Here is a 24,935-nt window from a genome sequence, read left to right as displayed (position 1 = left end):
ACATACATACATACATGTATGCATGTATATATACATATATACACATATGTATTTACACACACATATAATAGCTCTTAGTATATATTATCTCTTAACTTCATATAAACTTTACTTGGATAACATTAATATCTCCATTTTAAAGGATTAAATTCTGACTTGGTAAGTCTGCCTGCAATCTTGGCACTTGGAAGATGGAGGCAGAAGTTTTAGGAATTCAAGACCATCCTTAGCTACAGTGTAATTAAGGACAGCCTAGCCTCTGTGAGTCCATGTCTTCAAACACCAGAAATAATTCCTCTGAACCCCATACTCTCCACACTAGGGAATTCTTTCTCATTTCTTTAAAAAATTTACATGTGGCCGGGCGGTGGTGGCGCACGCCTTTAATCCCAGCACTTGGGAGGCAGAGGCAGGTGGATTTCTGAGTTCGAGGCCAGCCTGGTCTACAGAGTGAGTTCCAGGACAGCCAGGGCTACACAGAGAAACTCTGTCTCGAAAAACCAAAAAATAAAAAATAAAAATAAACAAACGGACTTGGCTGGGCATGTAATTCTGTCAGCAGTATCACACTTGTCTAGCATAGGCGGCCCTGCTGAACAATCCAAGATTGTCTACAAAAAAGAAGATAAAGAGCCTAACATTTACACATATTAGCAAAGAAAATCTAAATCTACCGAAATAGGGTTTCCACTGTGGTCTTATGTTTTCACAGCCCTCTCCATTTGCCACTTACAGAACTGGAGACGGTGGTGCATGCCTGAGGTCTTACCTAACTTGGGAGGCAGAGAGAGAGGCAGACTGCCAAGAGTTCGAGGTCAGTCTGTTCTACATAGTGAATCCCAGACAGGAGCTCTTGAGTAGAACTCCACTCCTCTCTCTCTCCCCCACCTCCCTCCCTTTCTCTCTCTCTCTTTCTCTCCCTCCCTCCCTTCCTCCCTCTGCCTTCCCCCCTCCAGGACAATAGAAAAAATCTTAGACCCAAGAAAGGGTCTATTAGACATGAGACATAAGCAGGTTTTGAACTGGTGAATTGGGTCAGAGGGCAAAGAGACTTGTCTCCAAGCCCAACAGTGTGAGTTCAATCCTTGGATTGTCACCTGATGGAAAGAAGTGACTCAAGGTGTCCTTTTTACTGCCTCCACAAAAGGCAGTCTGACACATATACGCAAGCAAATACACATAAGCAAATGTAGTTGTTAAAAAAAAGAAAAAGCGCTGGGCAGTGGTGGCGTACGCCTTTAATCCCAGCACTTGGGAGGCAGAGGCAGGCGGATTTCTGAGTTCGAGGCCAGCCTGGTCTACAGAGTGAGTTCCAAGACAGCCTGGGCTACACAGAGAAACCCTGTCTCAAAAAACCAAAAAAAGGGCTGGTGAGATGGCTCGGCACTGACTGCTCTTCAGAAGGTCATGAGTTCAAATCCCAGCAACCACATGGTGGCTCACAACCACCCGTAATGAGATCTGATGTCCTCTTCTGGTGCGTCTAAAGACAGCTACAGTGTACTTACATACAATAAAAAAAAAAAAAAAAAAAAAGACCAGTTTTTTACAGAAATATCTAAGACAGCTAATTGAGAGTTCAAATTATTACAACTTTGCAACCATCTGTTTGCACACAGCAGTAACTGAGCCACTCCAGAGGCCGAGAATGGGAGGAACATGAGCTTGAGACTAGGTAAGGATACACAATGAACTCTAGGCTAGCCTGGGCTTCGAAGCAAGACCAGGTCTCAAATTAAAAAATAAACAAAGCTTAAAACAACTTAAGAAAACTTGTCTCCCCTGTAAATCTTCAGCAGAAGGAATTCAAAGTAGTAAACAATGTTCCAGGAGAGCAGAACACAACCACAGCAGCAAAGTGTGTGTGTAGCAGAGCACTCAGTAACCTACTTCACAAGTGCAAGCAGGGGGGAGTTCAAGGTTACTGTCCATCCCACAGTAAGTTCCAGACCAGGTTATGCTAGAAGAAGCCATGTTTCAAAACACCAAAGAAAACTTAAGAACCTTAGGTGGGTACTGTGGAACTCGCCTCTTATCTAAGGACTTGATGGGAAGAGAGGCGAGCAGTTCTCCGTCTGAGGCCAGCCTGGTCTTTATAGTGAATTCCAGGACAGCCAGGGCTATGCAGAGACACCCTGTCTCAAAAACAAAAAACAAAAAACAAAAAACAAGAACACAGAAATTTCAGCAGTGGTAACTGTCCTAAGACTCAATGTTCTAATATCCCAATATGTCTATTCCAATTAAAAGTTAAATATAAAGGAGCGGCATCAAATGTATCTAATGCTGTTCGTTTTCTTTTTTGAGGTAAGGTCTTAGGCAGCGCAGACCCTTGAGCGTCTATCTGGTCTCCACCTCCCCTGTGCTGGGATTATAGACAGGCTTGCCTAGCAGTGTTCCGATCCACTCAGGTCTTCATGCACACTAGGCAAATAGGCTACCAACCACATCTCCAGCCTGGATGTTTCAAAACACAAGAATTATGCTAATTTCCTCAGTTTAACATATATCACTAAGATTTAAATCTACATAGATCACTCTGAACAGGTTATTTAATGAGAATGAATTCAGGCCTGAGGGTGGTGGCCTTTAATCCCAGAACTAGGCAGACTAAAGCAGGTAGCTCCTTGAGAGTTCCATGCCAGCAGTGAATGAGATCTTGCCTGGTGGGGGGGGAGGGGAGAAGAAAGAAAAGGGGTGGGGGGAGACAGACAGACAGACAGACAGACAGACAGGAAAAGAAAAGAAAAAAGAGCCAGGCAGTGGTGGCACATGCCTTTAATCCCAGCACTTGGGAGGCATAGGCAGGTGGATTTCTGAGTTCAAGGCCAGCCTGGTCTACACAGTGAGTTCCAGGTCAGCCAGGGCTATACAGAGAAACCCCGTCTCAAAAAACAAAAACAAAAAGAAAGAAAGAAAGAAAAAAAGAAAGAAAGAAAGAAAGAAAGAAAGAAAGAAAGAAAGGAAGGAAGGAAGGAAGAAAGAAAGAAGGAAAGGAAAAGAAAAACAGAAAAGACAAAAATCAGCCACACACCTCAAGCAACACTCTCTTGTAATTGCTTCATTAATCAGGCCTATGTTAAGTGTACCACTAAATTAATTCTCAACTTCAACATTCCAAATTCCTGCTCTTATCTTCTTTGCTTTTGTGCAGTACTTGGGAATAGGGAATAGAGCACTGGACCTCGTGCCACTTTAGTAGTTAAGATATATTCCTGCCCCCTCTTACTATCTGTTTATTTACTTAGAATTTTTGTTTGTTTTGTTGGTTTTTGGTTTTTCAAGACAGGGCTTCTTTGCATAGCCCTGGCCGTCCTGGAACTCACTCTGTAGATCAGGCTGGCCTCGAACTCAGAAATCCACCTGCCTCTGCCTCTCAAGTGCTGGGATTAAAGGGTGTGCCACCACTACACAGCTGTTTTGTTGGATTTTTTTCCCTTGAGACAGGTTTCTCTGTGTAGCTCTGGCTATCATTGGACTCATTCTGTAGACCAGGCTGGCCTTGAACTCAGAGATCTGCCTGCCTCTGCTTTCCCAAGCCCTGAGGTTAAAGGCATGTGCCACCACTGCCCAGCTTTTTGCATTTTAAAACAAGGTATGCTAAATTGCAACTGACCTGGAACTTATTTTGTACCCTGGGCAGGTCCTGGATTTGTCCTTCTACTTAAGCCTCTGAAGTAGTTAGAATGAATCAGGGCCTGAGCTACCAGGCCTGGCATTTCCTTCAATTTTACCTTACCAGTTAACTCTTTATAGCACTACACTGAATTCCAGCCAGGGCTTGATCCTGGGATGAACTTACTGTAATAGATAGTACACATAAAAGAAGACAGCCTTTTAATTACTACCAAATATTTCCTGGCACACATGAAGAAATGGCAGGCAAGGGGGAAAAGTAAAAGTTTCTTGAAAAAAAAAAAAAAGTTCTTCAAAGAACATGCATCTGAGCCCATAGCATGCACACACCAATAATCCCTATTCTTTCAGGAAAGGGGCCAATACAGAAAATACCCGAGAGTAAAGGCCAGCCTGAGCTACACAGCACATGTGACAGGCCCTGGCTAGCTAAGCACACACTGGAAGAGGGCAAAGATCAGATCAGAAACGTTGTTGCTCCCTATAGGCGTCTCCCTTCCCCTCCTCTCCCTTTAGGTTTCCTTACTCCTGTTTGTAACTTTTAAAATACTAACAGTGTCCAAGGAAAGTGGGTTACCATTTCTACACACCTAGTTAAAAACATATTTAGAAACCACCCACCAATTAACAAGGCTGATAAAACTCCCCACTTTTCATGAAGGCACTGATTTGTCTAATTTTTTACTATCCCAGAGCTGGTGCTTGAAAAACACTTCAAACTGAGGAGCAAACTGAATGACTCCACCGCCTTGGCATTTAATCTAATATTTGAACTGAGGCAATTCAAGACACCTAATCCAACTCAATCCTACATAAACTTACCTCAACCCTGTATACAGTACCACCACCCTCCCGATGAACCCTAAAACTCAAGTGATGCCCACTCCAACAATTTCACTCTTCCAAACATGTTCAACAAGTACCTTAACACATCTGGAAACCTTGTTACTGGTCCTTGACGGTTCCAAGGCCAAAACTCAGACTTGAGCGGCAGGCGGAAGTGTTGATATCAACAGAATGTAAATCAAGCCATTACTTGATATCAAAAGACTATAAATAAAACAATTACTATCTGCTTTCAAATTCTAAAACTTGAAAAGTTTTAAAAACCAAACCCAAGAGAGGCCCAAGCCTCTCTCCCAGGGTTTTCCCTCACTGAGCTGCTTCCAGTGAGCTGGACTCCCTACCTGGAGCTTTTCATTTGCATTTCTTCCAGAGAGTTCTTCACAGACCTGTTCTTTCTGGCCTCTTCACATAAGTCAAAGGACACCTGAGAGAGACCTTTTTAAACCACACTTCTCGAAACAATTTTTCCCAATCATTACAATCCCTTATTTCCAGGTGGGCGGTGGTGGCGCATGCCTTTGATCCCGGTACTTGGGAGGCAGAGGCAGGTAGATTTCTGAGTTCGAGGCCAGCCTGGTCTACAGAGTGAGTTCCAGGACAGTCAGGGTCGTTACACAGAGAAGCATGGTCTTGAAAACCAAAACCAGAAAAAGGAAAGAAAGAAGGGAGGGAGGGGTGAAGGGAGGGAGGGAGGGAGGGGTGAAGGGAGGGAGGGAGGAAAGAAGGAAGGAAAAGAAAGCAGAGATTTCACATTCGATGCTTAAATGTGCATGATGGAAAACCAAAAGACCCTGACAAACGATATAGTGATAAAATACAGAAAATTAAAGAAAGCAGGGTGTGATGGCACCCATCACCTACTAAGCACCTACTAAGTTAGGACTCCCAAGAATATGAGGTACAAATTGAGTACCAGACCAATTAGGATTATACAGCAAAACAGTTAAAGAGTTGGGTGTGGTGCCACATGTGGGAGGCAGAGGCAGAGCCAGAAGGATGCCTTGGAGTTTGAGGCCACCCTGGTGTGCACAGTGAATCCCCATACAGCCAGGGCTCCATAATAAAGACCCTGTCTCAAAAAAACCAAACACCAAGCCTTCCCACAATTCACAAATAGCATGGGAGGGTAATACTCTAAAAACTGTACACTACTGTTAATTCACTTGCAACTCTTTGAAAAGGAACTTCCAAATACTGTACATGGGCAAAGAGAGTCAAAGTTACACTAGTTAGTAGATCACTTTTGTGTCTTGGAATGACATGTGAGATAAGAGAAATAAAGTGATCTCCCATATTGTGTTATGAATGTGGGTTTGAGGTAAGTTCTAGGGGAAAAATAGTTTCTATTGAAAAGTAAATAAGCAATACACACACACACACACACACACACACACACACACACACACACACACATTTTTGTAGAGGGGGATGAAGTTGAACCCAAGGCTTCTTGTATGTTAGTCCAAGTGTTGTAGCAACAGGCTACATCCGTAACTCAGTAGTTCATGTCTTATCTTCAACTTGAAACTTAGAGGCTACTGCCATCCTCCAATAACAGTAACCACAGAGGACCGGGATAACTTATAATAACAATGCAAATTCAAAAAATGTTCTACTTGCACGCACGCAATGGTAGGGAAGGGTTTAGACTCTAGCATGTAAACAAGTGCTGGAGAGAATCTGAGGCTCTGATTTCACCAGCCCACAAGTGTTGAGGCAAGAGGTGTAGCATGCACGTAGAATACTCCTCCCCAAAGCTATCAATCTTCACTGTCTGCGGAAACAAAAGTGAAAATACTCGTGGCTAGGATGTATGAGATTGATGCTACCCCCTTCTACAGAGACTCTGGTCTCCGTGTGCGCACGTAAATGTAAGCAGGAGAGCACACTCTCACCTTCCCTCCTTAGGAGGAAAATGAGGCCGAGGGAGGGGCGGCCGGCAGTAGATCCGAGAGGCCCAGGATCTGGTCCAGGGGTTGCCTGGCTTAAGGGTCAGCAGACTGAGGAGTCGAGGTCACTCGCAGGACACCATCTTGCCGGGCCTCCAGCTCTCAGCCCGCTCCCCTCCGCCAGGTCGCCCCATCCCCGCCACCCATTCGCCGGGAAGGGAAGTTTCCCTGCACCCGCAGCCCCGCTCCCCAGCTTTCAACGAGGTTACCTTCTGCAGAAGCAGGGCGAGGGTAGGGGCCCGGGGAGGGAGGCAACCCGCAGGCGTGAAGGACGAAGCCCCCGGCTCGGAGGGTGGGCGGCGGCGGCTGTCAGCTCGCGTTCCCCGGCTCACAGCGCTGCCATTACTGTGCGCCGAGGCCGCCTCCCCGGCCGGCCACCGCCACCGCCCCAGGGCCACGGGGGTGCCCCGAGCAAGGCGCCGCCACTCACCTGCTCCCGAGGGAGCCTTGCAGACAAGGCCGCTGCGGCGAGGCGCGACGAGGTCAGGGGAGGAGGACTGGCAGGTGGCTGGCTTGGGGAGGCAGTCGTCCTCCGGGGCTCCGGGCTTTGCCCGACACACGCCCTCCGCTCCGCTCTCTCAGCCTCTTGCACTCACACACCCGCAGGATGCAATGGTCCAGTCCGGGTTACGGCAAGCGCAGGGAGCCATCCTTCGAGAATCGCGAAGCCCTGGCAATCAATCGACAAAGTAATTGATCATCAAGTACACTTGTCAGTGAGGCAATCGCAGTTCTCGGAGCTCAAAGGGGCGCAGTGCCCAAATTTGGAAAGTATTGTTATCCAAACCACACTGGAAGGGGTGTCTCTCTGTTTTATTTGTATGTGGTTTTGTGTTTTTGAGACTGTGTCTAGCTAGGCGACTCTTGAAGGCCTGGCTTTTACAGTCCAGGCTGTCATTGAACTAGCAATCCTCCTGCCTCAGCCTCCCCAGTAAGCCACTATACCTGCCTCTTATTTTTACATTCAGACAAATTCAAAGATCCAAATATCTCTTGATATTTAAACTGCCTCTTTGAAAGGACGGTGTTGACTAAAGCAAGTGATAGTTATATATCACTGCTTCATACGGAAACACAAAAGAAAAGCAACTTCACTTAAAACCCTATCTTCAAGCCGAGTATGTTATTTTCACCTTATAATCACAGTATTCATGAAGCCCAGACATTAGGATCGGAAGTCCAGGCCGTCCTCCTCTATGGTGAGACCCTATCTCAAAATAAAATCCTATTTCCAGCAGGACAGTGGTGGCATATGCCTTTAATCTCAGCATTTAGGAGGCAGAGGCAGGCAGATTTTTGAGTTCGAGGCCAACCTGGTCTACAGAGTGAGTTCCAGGACAGCTAGGGCTACAACAGAGAAACTTTGTCTCGAAAAAAACAAAAAACAAAAACCAAAAACTGGGCTGGTGAGATGGCTCAGCGGGTAAGAGCACTGACTGCTCTTCAGAAAGTCCTGAGTTCAAATCCCAGCAACCACGTGGTGGCTCACAACCACCTGTAATGAGATCTAATGCCCTCTTCTGGTGTGTCTGAAGACAACTACAGTGTACTTATTTATAATAATAAATAAATCTTTGGGCCAGAGCAAGCAGGGACTGAGCGGGGCCAACCAGAGCAAACAGAGGTTCTAAAAATTCAATTACTAACAACCACATAAAGGCTCACACTGTAGTACAGCTACAGTGTACTCACATGCATAAAATAAATAAATTTAAAAAAAGAAAAAACAAAACAAAACAAAATCCTATTTCCAGACATGATGAAATCTACCAATCTCTCTTCTCTTGGCACTTGAATTTGTAGGGTTTTTTCTTCTTATTATTTTTTCCTTAGAAAAGGTCTGATGTAGGTTGGCCTCAAGCTCCCAATGTAGATGAACCTGCCTTTAATTCACGATCCTCTCCCACCTATCTCACATGATGGGATTATAACTGTGGTAACACTCTACTGGTTCCTCTGTCAACCAGGGATTGTAAGTGTGGTGCCTCAACCCTTGGGAATTTCTAAAGCCATTTTCAGTGATCCCTAGGTTAAAAAAATCATTTTCATAGCAAGATGTGATGTTGCACCAGTAAAATCCCAGTATTTCAGAAGCTTAGACAAGCTTCAGGCCAGCCTGAGCTACATAGGCAGAATGGTTAAAACCAAAACCAAGGGCTGGAGAGATGGCTCAGTGGTTAAGAGCACTGACTGCTCTTCTAGAGGTCCTGAGTTCAATTCCCAGCAACCACATGGTGGCTCACAGCCATCTGTAATGGGATCTGATGCCCTCTTCAGGTGTGTCTGAAGACAGCAACAGTGTACTTATAAACATAAAATAAAATAATTCTTTAAAAAACAAAAACAAAAAAACAAAACCAAACAAAACATTTTAATAATGTTACAAATGGGCTGGTGAGATGACTCAGCAGGTAAGAGCACCGATTGTTCTTCCAAAGGTCATGAGTTCAAATCCCAGCAACCACATGGTGGCTCACAACCATCCATAATGAGATCTGATGCCCTCTTCTGGTGTGCCTGAAGTCAGCTACAGTGTACTTATAGTAAATAAATAATAAATAAATCTTTAAAAAAACAATAATAATGTTACAAATGGAAAAGCCCAGCAGTGGTGGCCACACCTTTAATCCCAGCTTTTGGGAGGCAAGGCAGGCGGATTTCTGAGTTCAAGACCAGCCTGGTCTACAGAGTGACTTCCAGGACAAGCCAGGGCTATACAGAGAAACTCTATCTCAAAAAACAAAAACAAAAGCAAAAACAAAATAATGTTACAAATGTTAAATAATGTTACATTATTTAACAAATGACCAACCTCATAAAGGATCTCAGTGAGGCCTAGGAAATGTTTCAGTTGGTAAAGGCAATTGCTCTAAGCCTGGTGACTTGCAGTCACTGGACCCCACATGATACACAAGAATGGATTCCCAACGTTGTTCTCTGACCTCCATACACATATTGTCCTAGATTATCATGTCATCATCATCATCATCATCACCACCACCACCACCACCACCACCATCACCACCACCACCATTCTAAAAACTGTAAAGTAATTTTAAAAGAAAAAAAAAAAGTTTCTGTTTTTAAGACATGGTTTCTCTGTATATGTAGCCCTGGCTGACCTGGAACTCACTCTACAGACCAGGCTGGCCTTACAACTCAGAGATTTGCCTGCCTCCGCCTTGGAGTGCTGGGATTAAAAGCAAGCACCGCTGTACCACCCAACAACATTTAAATTTAAGGGGAACTTAATTACCATATCAGTTCCACAATCAAGAAACCAGCAGGAGGAGCAAAGGGCATGGAGACTGGAAGTGTGCAGGGTCTCCTTCCCTCTCCTTATAAAGCCATGGGAATGCATCCTGGGGTCTCAACACTAAAGACGTCACCCAATCATACTATCTCTAAAGGCCCTCACCTAGAAAAAAAGTCCATAAGATTAAATTACCCAGGCTGGAGGGGTGGCTCAGTGTTGAATGTGTTTGCTGTTCTTGCAGAGGGGCCTGGGCTAGTTCCCAGCAACCACGCGGCATCTGACAACTCCAGTTCCTAGGGATCGAATGAAATCTTCTAACCTCCATAGGTACCGGGCATGCAAGTAGGATACAGACATACATATGGGCAAAACAATAATGCAACATAAAATAAATCCAAAAACTTTCTACCTTTTAATTAATTCAATATTAAACTCCGTGAGCTGAGGTACAGAGCAAATAATTCAAATACCAGGGTACGAGGGCAAGGCCAAAACAAACAAAAGCGGGCATGATAGAACAGGCCTTTAATCACTGCACTAGGGAAACTGAGGCAGATGCAGACCTCTGTGAGTTCCAGACTAGCCAAGGCTGGAGAGTGAGATCCTCATAGCAGGAAATCAGGCATTCAAGGTCCATCCTTAGCTACAGAATGAGTTCTGACTTAGTCTTGAGATATGAGAAAGAGAGAGACACCCAGAAAGCAAAGGCAGACAGATTTTCATGAGTTTAAATCCAGCCAAAGCTAAATTATAATTTTAATTAAAAAAAAAAACTAACAAAATCTAAGGATTCACAGAATTCACAGGTATAAGTTCAAAACAAGTCAGCAGTTAGAATTTATAATTGTTACCCCAGCATTTGGAGGGTGCTGGTAGGAGGAGAGGATCTTTGTTTGCCTCTGTCTCCCAAGTGCTGGGATTCAAGAACTACATTACCATGTCATTTTTCAGTTTTTAAAGATTTATTTATTTATTTTATGTACATGAGTATACACTGTAGTTGTGAGCCTTCATCTGGTTGTTGGGAATTGACTTTTAGGACCTCTGCTTGCTCTGGTCAACCCCATTTGCTTAGTCCCTGCTCACTTCAGCCCAAAGATTTATTTATACACTGTAGCTGTCTTCAGACACACCAGAAGACAGATCTCATTACAAATGGTTGTGAGCCACCATGTGGTTGCTGGAAATTGAACTCAGGACCTTTCGAAGAGCAGTCGGTGCTCTTAACTGCTGAGCCATCTCTCCAGCCCCCCCTTTTTCAGTTTTTAAGACTTGGGTTTTGTTTTGTTTTTTTCTGCTTTGTATCGGTTTGGGTTTGGTTTTGTGTGTGCATACCTGCGTGCGTGCGTGCGTGCGTGTGTGTGTGCGTGTGTGTGTGTGTGTGTGTGTGTGTGTGTGTGTGTGTGTGTAACAGCTCTGGCTGTCCTGGAACTCACTCTTTAGACCAGCTGGTCTTTAATCCACAGGGATTCACATGCCTCTGCTTCTGCCTCTGCCTCTGCCTGAGCACTGAGGTTAATAATGCACCACCATGCCAGCTCTGTTTTGTATTCTTTAAAGATTTATTTTTATTTTATGTGTCAGGTGTTTTGTATATATGCATCTAAGTGTACTGCGTTCGTGCCTAGGACCACAGCCAGCTGTACAGCCCCCCACTCTATTCTGCTGTCCACATGCATCTAAGTGTGCTGCGTTCGTGCCAAGGACCACAGCCAGCTGTACAACTCCCCACTCTATTCTGATGTCCTTCAATACTTCCTTTCTTCCCTTATCTCTGTGCATCACTGTGAGATCCAGGCAGTGTGCATCTAGTTCTAAGAGTAACATTTTAATTCCACTCTATCTCCTTTTACTGGAGATGGAACCTAAGGTCTCACTCACGCCAGGTGTTGGAAAATAATATTCTTGCTTCTGTACAAAGAAACACCCAAACAACAGGATAAGACATTGGCAAAGGTATTTCTCCTGTGAAAAGGGCTTGATGCAACCCAAACCAACCAGCATGCACACAAAGGCAGTGTGTCCACTTAGCTTCTGCTCTGACATGGGTGGTAGCCGTGTGCATCCATTAATGGAAACATTCTCACAATCTAATGTAATTAGCTCATTTATAATTGGAGAGCAGGAAATGAAGGAAAAGGGTAAGAGGTCAACTGCTCAGGGTCATCAAGTTCTGGAACTATAAAAAGGCCTTTATGTAAACACAAGTTTTACCAAGAGGGAGTTCTGCAAGGTTGGAAGATTTTTGAAATATTGGCCCTTGGTAAGCTAGCCACCTTTAATAGAAAAAAAAAAAACTTTTCCAAAAAAAGCTATAAAAAGATTAATTTTTCCTTGATTTTATTTTGCTCTTTTAAATAAATACAACAAATGAAACTAAAATAAGATATATTTTAATAGTTCAGGAGGTACCTATCTGAACCGGTCTTTCTAGAAGGGGAGGGGAACTCTGCCTGTTATAACTCTGAAGAGTGATTACCTTGCATGCACAATGCCCCGAGTTCAGTCCTCCAAACCGGAGTGATGGCACCAGTCGGTAACGATAGCACAGGGGAGGAGTCAGCAGGAACATTAGAAGTTCAAGGTCATATTCAGCTGCTTAGGGAGCAAGTTCAGTCCTCCAAGCCTGAGTGATGGCACCAGTCGGTAACGATAGCACAGGGGAGGAGTCGGCAGAAGCACTAGAAATTCAAGGTCATACTCAGCTGCTTAGGGAGTTGGAGGCTAGTCTGGCTGGCCTACGTGAGACCCTGTCTCTAAACAGACAAATAGAAACTTTTAAACTCCATTGGTTAAAATTCACTCATGGTTAAAACGTACATACTGCATTAGTGCACAAACATTCTCTCCTAATCATACTAAGGAGTCACAGTGAAGGGCATGCAGTGAAGTATATTTGTTCTATTAAAAAAAAAACAAACTTTCAAAAAAGTAACAAAATCTACGCACACCACTTTCAAGGATATGTACCTTTCAAAAGGTGGCTTTTGTGGTATAAATAAAATAAACTCTATAGGACTGAAGACTCAGAGCCAACAATCCAAAAAACACTTCTCCAAGCTTTCCATTTTCTAGAACATTGGTGCACCCTGTTGTGTGCCAAAACTTTTCCAGGGAAGACACAACACAAACGTCTACTAAACCCAGACAGAGAACTCCCAACAGACCAAAGTAAGCTATCACCAAAGTCCAACTTGGTGAACCAATGAGTTTTATTGGTTACTTACCGGTGAGGGGTTACTTACAGGAACCAAAATGACTCAGAGACAGGCACATCACGAAAGTCCACCCAGAATAGGTGATGGTTCACAAAAGCTGGGAACCTGGAGCACACTGCGCAGCCTGCAGGCAGCTCAACACACTGGAGAGCGTCCTTTCCAAGTGACCCTGGTCTAAATCTCTTTCAGGCATCTCCGCTGGTTTCTGCTTCTCCCAGGAGGCTGGTCTGGTCTCAGAGTCCTTGCTGCTTATCTCCTCTGAAAATCTTTGTAGCTCAGCTTTCTTTGTCTGAGGGGGACTCTCACAGTTGCCTGTGGGATCTCGAGCTCCAGGAGATCCAACACCCTCTTTCAACCTCTTTGGCTCCTGAGGGTACTCATGTACACCCAAAGAAAAACAGATGAGGCCAGGCCAGGTATGGTGGCACACAGCTTTAATCCCAGCACCCAGGAAGCACAAAGAGGAGCATCTCTGTGAATTCTAGGCTAACCTAATTGATAGCATTTTTTTTTTTGTCTAGGCTCCGCCCCACTGTTGTCTGGCAATAGTCAGGTGTGCCTGACTCACTACACAGGGAGCTGCTGTCCCCTCCCCTTCCTCTCCTTGCCCTCTCACTGTCCTCTTGTCCCACTCCCCCTCTCTCCCCATTCCCTTCCCCCTTCTCTCAACGTGCTCATAGCCATTCTCTACTTCTCTTCTCCTCTCTCTCTCTCTCTCTCTCTCTCTCTCTCTCTCTCTCTCTCTCTCTCTTTCTCCACCCTTCTCTGCCTCTACTACCCTCTTAACTCCCCTCCCCATGCCCTGAATAAACTCTAGTCTATACTATACCATCCCGTGGCTGGTCCCTCAGGGAGAAGGGATGCCTCAGCATGGGCCCATGGAGGCACCCCTTCCCCCAAACCTGACTGCAACTCCACCAAACATTCCTTCTCTCTTTATATATATATATATATATATATATATATATATATATATATGATTTATTATATATGAGTACACTGTAGCTGTCTTCAGACACACCAGAAGAGGATATCAGATCTCATTACAGATGGTTGTGAGCCACCATGTGGTTGCTGGGTTTTGAACTCAGGGCCTTCGGAAGAGCAGTCGGTGCTCTTAACTGCTAAGCCATTTCTCCAGCCCCTCTTTTTTTTTTTTTAAGATTTATTTATTATTATAAATGACTACACAGAAGAGGATATCAGATTTCATTATGGATGGTTGTGAGCCACCATGTGGTTGCTGGAATTTGAACTCACGACCTTCGGAAGAACAGTCAGTGCTCTTACCCACTGAGCCATCTCACCAGTTTCCCTCCAGCCTCTCTCTTTATATTTTTATAAAATACAATACTGATTGACAGAGTTATTTTTTGGCTTGACAAGGTGATGTAGGAAAACCCTGTCTCAAAAATTAAAAAAAAAAAAAAAATGTCATGAAGGTTCATACCTATAATTCCAGCATTCAGAAGATTGAGATAGAAGGATTACATGGGTTGACTAGCCTGGGCTACAAAGTGAGACTGTGTTAAAACAAAACAAACTAGAGGGCTTTGTTTCTTCTTTTATATATTTACTATTACTAAAGTCATTGCTTCTTTAATTTTTAAATGTATTATTGTAATTATTATTGTTATTAATATTAGTGTGTGTTAATGGTAGCAGTGAGGGTAATGTCCACCTGGCTCTCTCTTTCCTCCTTGTGGACACGCCTTGGAGGGAAGCTACCTTCTTACCTCTTACTTTCTAAGAGACTGGGACTTTTGCTGGACCTTAGAGCCAAAGTTAAGACACGGTGCAGCCACTTAAGACTGCTGCTATCTGGAGCTGGAGAGATGGCTCAGAGGTTAAGAGCACTGACTGCTCTTCCAGAGATCCTGAGTTCAATTTCCAGCAACCACATGGTGGCTCACAACCATCCGTAATGAGATCTGACGCCCTCTTCTGGTGTGGGGCCAGAGCGAGTGGGGCTGGAGCGAGCAGAGGTCCTGAGTTCAATTCCCAGTAGCCACATGATGGTTCACGGCCATCTGTACAGGGATTCAGTGCCCTCTTCTGGTCTGTCTGAAGACAGCTACAGTGTATACATATATGTAAAATAAATAAATAAATATTTTTTTAAAAAGACAAGCCCTCATAAACCAGGTGGTGGTAGAGTAAGCCTTGAATCCCAGATCTCTACGAGTTTAAGACCAGTCTGCCCTAATCCCAGCACTTGGGAGGCAGAGGCTGGTGGATTTCTGAGTTTGAGGCCAGCCTGGTCTACAGAGTGAGTTCCAGGACAGCCAGGATTACACAGAGAAACCCTGTCTCAAAAAAAACAAAAAACAAACAAACAAAAAAAGACCAGTCTGGCCCACAGAGTGAATTCACAACACAAAGAAACTGTTTCTTTGGGGGCAGGGGAGGAAAAAGCCCTCATAGAAAACTAGAACTTGTTTTAGTTTAAGATGCAGTTGACATCTAAGATTAGCTATCACAAGTCCCTGATACACAATAACATCTCCTATGCCTTGCTTTATTTTCTAGTGAAAACAGTAACCACATCAGTCTTCAAGCACATGCAGAAGGGCTGCCGAGAGACCCTCAGACAGCCACGATTCCCGGAAGAGGCAGGGCTGCCGAGAGACCCTCAGACAGCCATGATGCCTGGAAGAGGCAGGGAACAGCTGTACTGCCTACAAGACTCAGACCATTCAAGTTGCTCAGTTCAGCCCTTGCCTAGAGGAGACTCAGACTGCCTGAAGAGATACTTTCTGCCTGTTGAGCTACCTGCAAGTTGGGTAGCGAGCTCCATGGTTTCAGCTTTCATGAGCTATCACCAGTGTTGGGGTGGACTTTGTTAATATAGCGGTATTTAAGTCATTTCTGCTCCTGCAAATAATCCCTCACCCATAATCCCGCAACTACCCTCAATTTAAGCCAAGTGGCTCACCAAGTTGGACTTTGGTGGTATCCTGACTTCGCTTTGTCATTGGCTCCTTCTCTAAGGTGAGTAAACATCTATTCACATCTTCCCAGGAATAGTATTGCACAATACACCCTGAGGTGGGTTCTGGACATCCACCTCGTGTGGCGAGACTTTCACAGCAAGGGTTTTATCTGCTGAACCACCTTGGAGACCCTTATTGCGTCTTTTCTGTGTCTGTGGTCTCTAAGATGATACACAAATTAATATTCATCCACAGCCATTATAGTTTACTTTTCCCCACTTTGAGCCAGGATCGCACGTAGCCCAAGCTGGCCTTGAACTTGATATATAGTCACAGCCCCAGATCTGGTTCATTCAGTCATGCAGACTAAAACCAGGGCCTTTGCATGCTGGGCAAGCAATCTGTCAACTGAGCCATGTCTCCAACGCAGGTTCAGCATGAGTTTCCGGGGAGCGAGGACTTTGTGAAATTTGTATGTTTAGAAGAGAACACTTGAGCCACAGATTAGGGTCAAGGGATGACCAGTTAAGAGGTCCACACCTATGCGAGTGCTCACTGGCAGCAGTTTGGACCAAGTTGTAGTGAAAGACGCCAGAAGAAATGGAGGACTTGGGGGATACTTAGAGGATTTTTATATTGGAATAGAGAGAAAAGGAAAAATCAGGGATAAATCTTCATTTCCAGACACATAAAAGTTTTAGCTCTCTATAGTTATTCAACACACAACCCCTACACATAGTAGCCTAAAAGAATCACTTGGGGGTTGGCAAGACGACTCCATTAATAGAGGAACCTGGTGCCAAACCTGATGGCCTGAGCTTGCTCCTCGGGATCCATACAGTGAGAGGAGAGAAGCAAGCTATTCGCTGACCTCCGTACACTGTGGCACATGCTCTCCTCTCTCCTCACACAAATACACAAATAGTTACATGTGAAAAATTTAAAAAAAAAAAGAGAAATTAGAAAAACAATCAATAGATATTATCTCCAAGGGCCAAGACAGTGGGAGTGGCTGAATTGAAATTGTGTGCGTCCAGTCAAGGCCTCAGAGCCTCATCATCTTGTTCAGAGGGGGATCTGTTTCCAAATTCATTCACCTTGCTCCTGCCAAGAGACCTTCCTTCTTCAGCAAATGATGGCAGGAAACCTTAGCTCCATGTGGTCATCTGGACTTCCCTACTGGGTATCCCATAATTTGTTAGATGTCACATAGCTATATATCACTTATAGAATTTTTTTTTTCGAGACAGGGTTTCTCTGTGTAGCCCTGGCTGTCCTGGAACTTACTCTGTAGATCAGGTTGGTCTTGAAATCAGAAGTCTGCTTGCCTCTGCCTCCCAAGTGCTGGGATTAAAGGCATGCACCACCACTGCCCAGCCAGGTAGAATATTTTGATCAGGTAGAATCTTACATTTATTCATTCATTGAGCTTGCTTTTTTTTCTTCTTCAGTATATGGGGGTTGAATCTAGGGCTTTCAGTGTGTTAGGCAAATGCTCTCCCATTGAACTACATTCTCAGATTGCTAACGTGCTGAGGAAGGACTTGAACTTTTCTTGTCACTCTTTTTTTAATTTATTTAATTTTTATTCATTTTCTTTTTTGTTTGTTTGTTTGTTTTTCGAGACAGGGTTTCTCTGGGTAGCCCTGGCTGTCCTGGAACTCACTCTGTAGACCAGGCTGGCCTCAAACTCAGAAATCCTCTTGCCTCTGCCTCCCAAGTGCTGGGATTAAAGGCATGCGCCACTACTGCCTGGCTCTTTTTAGGACTTGAACTTTTGATATTCCTATTTCAACCCATGGAGTAGCTCCAATTACAGTTGTGGGCACCTCTATTCTTTTCTTCACTAATTTGTTACATCATTACTACATATCTGCAATATGTTGTAGTATTATTCTATGCAATGTTCCAGCTCTAATGTGGCATGCTAAATGGATGCTAGGCACAGCAGTGCTGTGTATTCAATGAATTTACATTCCAGTAGGCAGAGACAGATGATAATCAGGTAACTGAAAAATACCATCTAATCCAGTGATGAATATTGTAATGAAAAGTAACCACAGTAACAGATGAAAGTGACTCTGCTAGAGCAGAGAGGGTCAGTGGAAATGCTTCTCTGGGGACATGACATGGAGATCAAGTGGCAAGAAGCTAGGCATGGGATGCTCTTTAGAACAACATATTCAGACCCAGTCCCAGCAGGTGACACATGCCTGGAGAAAAGTAAGTTTGGTGAGGGCCGTGGAGGGGAGAGAAGAAACCAGTATTACCACAGATTGCTGGGCAAAAGGAAAGGGGCACTGTAGAAAACTGCAAAGGGTGATGTGGTGGCTTGAATATGCTCAGCCCAGGAGTGGCACTATTAGGAGGTGTGGCCTTGTTGGAGAAAGTGTGTCACTGTGGCAGTGGGCTTTTAGGCGCTCCTCCAGCTGCTTGAAAATAGTTTTCTCTTGAGTGCCTTCAGACCAAGATTTAGGACTTTTAGCTCCTTTTCCAGCACCATGCCTGCCTGCACAGTGCCATGCTTCCTTCCATGATGATAATGGACTGAACCTCTGAACCTGAAAGCCAGCCCCAGTTAAATGTTGTCCTTTATAAGAGTTGCCTTGCTCATGCTGCCTCTCCTCAGCAACAAAACCCTATCTAAGACCTTTGAGGACTTTTTGCTGTAGACTATGACTTGCTATGGTCTACAGACAACTTTTAAACTCCTGTGAATAGGTGTGATGATGAATTTTAATTGCCAAACATGGATAAGTAGAACGAAGGGTTTTGAGGCACAGGGAAAGGCAGCAAAGATCACCCTGTAGGAGGGGCTCCATAAGGAAGGCGAGCTGAGAGCCGCCTTCTGTGATCCCAGAGTCCGGAGTGAAATACTTCCAGTGGCTGCCAGATCTCTACACAGTTGGGGTACAGTGGGCAAGAGCTAACAAACAAGGTAGAAGAAACCCAGAAAGGAGAGATGGAAAGCCCCAGCTTCAACCAAATAGCCCTGGTCACTGAGTCCCAGCAGAATACCGGCAGGCCAAACTGTTGGCTGTCTAGGAGGACTTGATCAGAATCAGGGTTTCTAAGGATCAGATCACACTGTTTGACTGGCGCTACTCAGTCCCAGCATTCCTCAGACGCCTTCTGGGTTGAGTGTACAGTATAGATGGAGGATGGGAGGTGGTGATCAATGAGCTTCTGCAGGGTTCTAAGACAGTGTCTTCTTTGTGAAGTCTACTGACCATTAGCCTCATCAGGAACTGGCTGTCTCAAGGTTTAGAGACTGGCACTTGCTCAGAGGTCCTGACCTGATGGACCCTAGGCTCAGCGACCACTCAGGGACCACTCCTCCACGGTTACTTGAGACATAGTCCTGAGTTTAACAAGGTGCTGCTTCACTGGTGCGGTGTATCCCCTGTCCCCGATACTGCAGGCCCCTGGCCAGGAGGGTGGCAGACTGACTGTCAGTCTCATGATAGAATGGGGTTGCCATCAAGTGGCCTACTCTTTTGTGAGTCATGGCCTCTGACCTCAGGACAGGCAGGCACCTTCTTACTCCAACAAAACTTCCACACTGCCCAGTGCCTCAGTGAAGATCCAGTTGCTGAGCTTGGATCGTCTCTCCTGACACACCTAATCCAAAGCCACTGCTTTGATGAACTACTATAGTTGCTTGGCGAGGAAAGGTAAAACTTACAGGGGGGCGGGGAGAGAGAGAGAGAGAGAGAGAGAGAGAGAGAGAGAGAGAGAGAGAGAGAGAGAGAAAGCCATGGGCACAGATTGCCTCTTAGGACATGAATCCATAATGGACAGGGCTAAAGTGTCACTAGTATTCTCCAGTGTAATTTCCTGTGCATTCCCTGGGAGATTCTCTTTTTATTGTACTAAAAAAATTTAAATGAAGCTAGGTGGTGGTGGGACAGCCTTTATTTAGTCCCAGAAGACAGAGGTAGGCTCATCTCTGAGTTTGGAGTCCACAGAGTGACTTCCAGGACGGTCAGGGTTACACAGAGACACCCTAACTACGGAAACAAACAAAAATTTGTTTTGAATAGTTCTGGCACATGGCTTAATCCCAGCACTCGAAAGGCAGAGGCAGGCAGACCTCTTTAAGTTCAAGGCCAGCCTGGTCTAGAGAGTGAGTTTCAAGACAGCCAGAGCTACATAGGGAGAGGAGACTGTCTCAAAAAAACAAAAACAAAAACAAAAACAAAACTGTATTATTATGTCTTTTTTTTTAAAGATATATTTTATGTTGGCATGAACATGAATGTGCAGATACCCAGGAAGGTCAGAAGAGGGTGCCAGGTGTCCCAAGCTAAGTTAGAGCTGCTTCAAGGGGACTCTAGAAACCAAATTTAGGTCCCCCTCAAAAGCTGCAAGTGCTCTTTTTTAACTTCTGAGCAATCTTTACAGTCCCGATGAGTGTGTGTGCAGGAGAGAGAGGAGGGGCTGTCATTAACTTAGAAGACCAGAGGATCGGAAGACAACTTTGTAGAAGTGTTTGTTTCCTCATTATGTGGGTTCCAGGCTCAGACTCTGTTCCGCAAGTGCCCTTACCCAGAGACATCCCATAGACCCTATTAATAATTAGTTAATTTGTAAAACTCAGGCTTGGTGGCAGGAGCCATCTCACTGGTCCCCCACCCAATGTTGCATGTAATTTTAAAAACAGGCTTGCTCCTTTGCCCCGGGCCGCATTCTTAACTTAGTTCTGAGATCCCGCTCCCGCCAGCCGAGTTTACCTTCTTCCCTGGCCTGCGCTCCGACCTTTCATGGTTTAGCTCTAAGATCTGCTGCCATCGGCCTCACTTCCAATTTGCCCGTTCTTCCTGGCTAGCTTTGCTAATCTGCCAACAACCGCCCAGCTGCTGTTTCTCTCTGCCCACCTTAGCTCCTGCGATAGAAAACACTAGACCGTTTTACTATTATAAAACTAGCCAGAGAGCACAACTGCTGGGTTCTTATTAGCTAACAACCTATTCCAGCCAACCACCGGTGCCGGAGGCCGGAGTTTCCAGATGCCGGAGATCTCATAGGGTTGCTCAGGACTCCTGTTCCAAAACCTAGCCTAAAAGCCCTCCTCTTTCCCTAGGTCTCTTCTCCTCCTTCTGAGACCCGGAAATCCCACCTTTTCCCCTTCACCCAGCAATTGGCTTCTTCCTTCTTTATTGACACACTCAAGAACCAATTAGAGAATCAGATTTCAGTATCAGCTCCTCCCCCTACATCCCAACCCTACTCTGATTTAATTTGTAAGACAGCATCTCACTATGCAGCCCTGGGCCTGGAATTTAGAGATCTGCCTGTCTGCTTTCCACGTGTTGGTATTAAAGGCATGTATCTGGCTCAGAATTCTCTTTGAATGAATATAAGGCTGTACTACAGGATGGCCTAGATCTCACTGTATATTTAGGATGATCTCAAACTTGTGGAAATTCTCCTGCCTGCGTCTCAGAGTCCTGGGATTCCAGTCATCATGCCTGGCTCCTTGGAGCTCTGACCCTCAGGGGGCTTGGATATGGAATTTCTGGTTCCTGACTCAGCTTGGACAATCACTTTAGCTTTCCAACAACTGTGTAGTTTGATTCCTAGGACCTCTGACTGCCAAGGATGCCCTGAGCTCTTCATTTCATCCCCAGGCCTAGAGGTCTGACTCAGCCTCCTTCTGTGGTTGTCTTACCTGCACTTACAGTCTGCTTCAGGTCACATACACCCCATCCTGCTGTACTGTTCTGTGACAAATGTGACTTTCACACCACTCCAGGATGGGTAAACTGCTCAGGCTGCTCCACCAATAGCCTCAGCTAGCTGTCCTATTGCTCCCCTGAGTTATTTCATTAAATGTGGTAATATCTTCCATATTCTACATCACTTCTCCATTGGTGTTTCTGTTTGAATTCTCCAACATTCTATTTTCTTTTTCTGAAGCTTGGCTTCTTTGTTTGTTTGTTTCGTTGGTTGGTTTTGGTTTTTTGAGACAGGGTTTGTCTGTTAAGCCCTAGCTGTCCTGGAACTCATTCTGTAGGCCAGGCTGGCCTTGAACTCAGAAATCTGCCTGCCTCTGCCTCCTAAGTGCTGGGATTAAAGGCCTGTGCCACCACTGCCCAGCCTGAAGCTTGTTAATTAAGCTTATTTTATTTTCATAGCAAGTCTAGTCTCTGAGTTTGATTTCCTTTGATAAGAGTGTTGCTTTAGGGGCTGGAGAGATGGTTTCGTGGTTAAGAGCACTGGCTGCTCTTCCAGAGGACCAAGCTCAATTCCCAGCATCCACATGGCAGCTCATAATGGTCTGTAATTACAGTTTTGGGGAATCTGACATACAGACATACATGCAGGCAAAACACCAATGCATATAAAATAAAATCATTAAAAAAAGAGTAGTTCTATATCTTGTTTTATCCATTATCTATCTTCTCAAATGTTTCGTAAACTTTCTCCCATGCATATACTTACTCGTTGGAACCATCCTCTGCTCTGACCAGAATATCTACAGAAGGTGCCGGACTGTGCTTCCCCAACACAGTTTAGAAAAGGTACATTTTTATTTTAGGTGCTTCTAGGATGGTAATCTGGCTCAAGCACCCCCCAACTTTCCCTCTTCATTCGTCATTTTCCTCTAAGGTGTCTCTAACATTATACTTCAGCCCCTGGAATGGATCAGAGAGAAGGAAAGGGGTCCAAGTGGGCCAATCTGAACTCAGTGTGGTCTGATATTTCTGAGAATCTTTACTGCATCCATATTTACTGCAGCATAATCCAGAATAGCCTAGATATGGAACCAGCCCAGATGTTTGTTAGCAGCTGAATGGATAATATGTTGAATTTATAGACGGTGGGGTTTTACACATCTGTGAAGAACAAAATGATGTCAATTATAGTGTGCCTCTTTTTTTGTTTTGTTTTGTTTTGTTTTTGTCACCTTGACATAAGCTAAAATCATCTGATAGGGAACCTCAATTGAGAAAATGACTTCCTATGATTGAGCCCGTAGGGCATTTTTAAAATTAGTGATTAATGGGGGAGGGCCCAGGCCATCGTGGGTGGTGCCACTCCAGGACTGGAGGTTGTGGTTGCTGCAGGAGAGCGGCCTCCCTCAGCAAACCCATAAAGGCAAATATACATATTCTTCCCCAAGTTACTTTTTGTCACAGTGTTTCAATACAGCAATAGTAACTAACCCTAAGACACGCAGGAAAATGAATGGAACTGGAGACCAACGTGTTAAATAAAACTAGCCAGACTCAAAATAACAAATATGTGTTTTTATTCCTGTTGTTTGACTTTTCCTGAACAAAAGTTTATTCATCTTTGACAGGGCATGAATAACCAATCAAATGGAGTTCACTAGGGTTACTGAAAGGAAGTTATCAGTGAAAAGGCCACACCAGTGTGGGAGATAATTCACTAGAATTTGTTTCCCTAGAATTCTTCTTCCAACTTGCAGGCTGGTTCCCTGGAAGGTCCTCTCTTCTCACAATTGTTTACTGCTCATGTGACCTTGGGAAAGGGACTTGTAACTTTCTGAGCTTTTGAGTCACAGAATTTTGTAAGCTTCTTAACTTAAGAGCCTCTCTCTAGACTCTAGGAAAGAATGTTTCCATTAGGAGGACAGAGCTACAGGACACTTCTGGCCACTTTGTATTCTTTCTGACTCCTCTTCCTGGGTCCTGGAGGGAGTAATACAAGTAGGTGACTCTTTTATTTCATGTTGGCTGAGCACAGGGCGCTATGTTACAGCAACAATCACTTATTCACCAGCTTGGGCAGTGGTAAATCCCTGCAGTATCTGCTATTCACTGCAAAAGGAAGTTTCCTTCCATGAAGGAACTTGATAGTAGCAATATTTAATGATATTAACATAAAAAGTTAGAAAGCAAGTTGATAGGCACACCACAATCATTTACCAAAGCAAGAACAGTTGCTTTACCACTGGTACCAAAAAGCTTCCTGCCTCTGCTTAACTTTAGTACCAGGTGAGAGTTACCACCTAGAATATGCTTGAAATCCAACAGGAAAAGAGTTACACCCGTAACAGTTGTGCCAATATGGGACCAGTGGGTACATCTTGCCTAGTATAGCGTAGCATGTGCATTTCATAACTGAACAGAACTGATGACATTTCCCCTCTAGCAGCTTACCTAGCACCTTCAGGCAAGACAAAAAGCTAGCAGTGAGAGGGAGGGGAGGGGAGGGGGCAGGGGGAGGGAACGGGGATTTCAGCTTGGTCCCAGTCTGATTTCTCCGTTCTTTAGCCAGAGCTTATGCTGTCTTCAGTGACTGGTTCCTAACATCTTGCTCTGGCGTGCAAGGCGCAGGAATGGCAGTGGTTTAATGGTCTGTGGGCCTCAGGGGCCTCCAGTCCAACAACTCTGGTACTTATATTTTCGCCAAAGAACTTCATGGAGACTGGATGTGCCTTTTTTCTTTAAAACAAAACAAAACAAAACAAACTGTATTATTTTTTCAATGTGTAAGGTACTCAAAAGCTACTATTATATGCTTTAAACAAACTTTAATATTTACTTATGCATTTGTGCAGGTGTGTGTGCATGTGTTATAGCACATGTATGGAAGGCAGAAGACAACTTGCAGAAGTTACTCTCTCATTTTGTCATGTGGATGCTGGGGATTGAACTCATGTCTTTAGGTTTTGCAGCAAGTATCATTACCTGCCTCCTAAACCATTTCACACTTCCCTCCTGAGTTTTGTTTGTTTGTTTGAGATAGCATCTCATAAATCCCAGCCTGGCCTCAAAATCATTACACAGATCTGACTGGCCTTGGATTCCTAATTCTCCCCTTTCCACCTCCTAGGTGCTGGAATTACTAGTGCATATCAGAAAGGACCTTCTGGTTTTCCAGCCTTTACCCACTGTCTTAGTCATTGTTCTATTACTGTGATGGGGCAGTGACCAGGGCAACACTTAAAAAGAAAGCATTTAGTTAGGGCTTGCTTACAGCTTCAAAGGTTTAGTCCATTATTATCATGGCAGGAAGCATGGAAGCATGCAGGCAGACTTGGTGCTGGAGAAGGAGCTCAGGAGTTCTAAATTTTGATCCACAGGCATCAGGGAGGGAGCGGGAGAGAGAGAGGGGGGGGGAGGAG

At 44.6% G+C, this 24,935-nt stretch overlaps 1 protein-coding gene across 6 annotated transcripts in view; it reads right to left on the bottom strand.

Moving 5' to 3' along the window:
- Positions 1 to 7,048, bottom strand: part of Cul2 (cullin 2) — a 47,271-nt gene extending 40,223 nt beyond the window's left edge. For 2 of the 6 annotated variants that reach the window (XM_031364850.1, XM_031364856.1), the window contains exon 1: positions 6,641 to 6,818. The gene's annotated coding sequence lies outside the window, so the exon portion shown is untranslated. Of the gene's footprint in view, positions 1 to 6,108; positions 6,257 to 6,640; positions 6,819 to 6,861 lie in introns of those variants that run through there. The other 4 variants (XM_031364853.1, XM_031364851.1, XM_031364852.1 and 1 more) reach the window with 4 other exon arrangements.
- Positions 7,049 to 24,935: the final 17,887 nt, after the last annotated feature.

The sequence above is a fragment of the Mastomys coucha genome, unplaced genomic scaffold, assembly GCF_008632895.1.
Source record: "Mastomys coucha isolate ucsf_1 unplaced genomic scaffold, UCSF_Mcou_1 pScaffold13, whole genome shotgun sequence".
Lineage (NCBI taxonomy): Eukaryota > Metazoa > Chordata > Mammalia > Rodentia > Muridae > Mastomys > Mastomys coucha.
The sequence above is the reverse complement of the archived record's forward strand: the minus strand, read 5'-3'. Positions and strand labels throughout refer to the sequence as shown.